The sequence below is a fragment of the Solenopsis invicta genome, chromosome 6 (genome assembly GCF_016802725.1).
Source record: "Solenopsis invicta isolate M01_SB chromosome 6, UNIL_Sinv_3.0, whole genome shotgun sequence".
Lineage (NCBI taxonomy): Eukaryota > Metazoa > Arthropoda > Insecta > Hymenoptera > Formicidae > Solenopsis > Solenopsis invicta.
In genome coordinates this window covers 16,111,353-16,113,295 of record NC_052669.1, presented here as the reverse complement: position 1 = coordinate 16,113,295, position 1,943 = coordinate 16,111,353, and positions in this window count along the sequence as shown.

Sequence of the window (1,943 nt, the reverse complement as noted above, 5' to 3'; positions counted from 1 at the left end):
TAGCTACTTTGAACATATGTTATAAAAATTAAGTTTTAAATAAATAGTTTTTATAAAAATTTTAAAAGAGTGTTTGACTGAAATACTTCCCCCGAAACGTATATTGTGCGAATATTATATAATAATAGCATCACAAATTAACAAAAAATTTGAATAATTGCGCTAAAATGATACGTTTGAACAAAGCAGTTTTGTCGAAATAAAATCTAAATAATATTTGTCAAAAATTACACGAATCTAAATTTGAGATATAAATATTTTACAATTATTTCAAAAACCGTTCGATTCTTTATATAAATGTTATCATGCTGAATGTGCAATGTTTCATACAACAATATTTCTACATTATAATTTAGAAATAATTGTGCATAATTGATACGCTGCAATTCGAAAAATGTGCGTGATCCACTCGATCGATAAGTTTTGTCGGTATATGTGTATGCTGTCATTACCTACTAAATCGCGCCGGCTTGGTATGCAACCCGCCAACTGCGCTGTATGTATCTGCAGCACCCTGTACAACCGGTAGGAGCCCTGCTCAGCTAATGTTTAAGCGTGAACTACGGACAAGATTTGATTCACTACGTCCTACGCTGAGTGAAACAGTTGATCAGCGGCAGCGTACACAAATAGTAGTGAGAGCAGGCAGTAGGAAAACTGACTTCAAACCAGGCGACAAAGTAGTTATCGATGACTATAGCGTAAGATTAGACAAGCGTGTGGAAGGAGAAATTGTAAAGCAAACGTCGCCGTCCACTTTCGTAGTCAAGGATAAAAACGATACCTTGCAAAAGTGACACGCCGATCAGATGATCAAGAGGGATTCTACTGAACGGCGGCGCTCTCCTCGTTTGAAACAACACTTAAAGAGGCGGGAGAGTTGTAGTATACGCGGATACGCGCGAGCGGCGCGAGCGGCGACGCTGCGTAGCATCGATACGCGCAGGTGGGGAGAAAAAAGAAGGAAGCGAGCGAGGGCAAGCACGCGGATCGCCGCGTCTCTCGTATAATAGTTAATTTAGTTGTACGTAGCCATTTACGGTAATAAATATTCTGAGCTTATTGTACTACTGCGTTGAGTGATTTCTTGGAGCTCAAAGACACTACAATTGGCATAAGATTTTTATAATTAATGTAGATCCATAAAATGTTATTTGTATCTTTGTTTATTAAATTCTAAATTTCATAATTATTTATATATTAAAGATTTAAGTTTTCTTTACACTGTAATATTAATGTTTTATTTCATTAGATTTTATTTGAAAATCTTTATTCTATATTATTCGTGTCTAACAGAGGTTTTTGCGATGAACATAAAAGTGCGATAATAAAATTAATTTGTCAACCATATGAAAAATAACACCCTTTTTATGACACAACAAATGATGTAAGAAAAAATTTTGGCATTTTCCTGAGAAAGTTGGTTTACGATACTGATCGAAAATAATCCTATTATTCTCTTTTACTAATATGACATCGAGGAAACTAATTCTTCCTCCGCTCTCTCCTTCCATAGTAAATTGTAAACGGTCATGTATAGAATTGAACATGTCAAGAATGCCCAATAACGAGTTTATCGGGGCTAATATAATGTCATCTACGTATCTGAGGTAAAATAATAGATGAGGTAAAAGATAGATTTTTATCGCCTTGCACTTCAAATCTTGTATAACCAAATCCGCTAAAATAGGAGACAACGGTGATTCCATCGGCAAACCAAAGATTTGCTTGTAGCAAACATTATTAAACTTAAAAAACGTAAAATCTATTATTAAATTCAAAGCTTTGAGAAATTTATTGACCGGAATAGTAGTGTTTTTAGAAATCAGATTTTATCTAAGCGTGACGCTTTCCCGAGACTCCTCTGGACAATTTGCATATTAATTGGTTTACCAATTTGAGCAGTATCGATATTCCGAAGGACGCCCGATACGCTTTACATC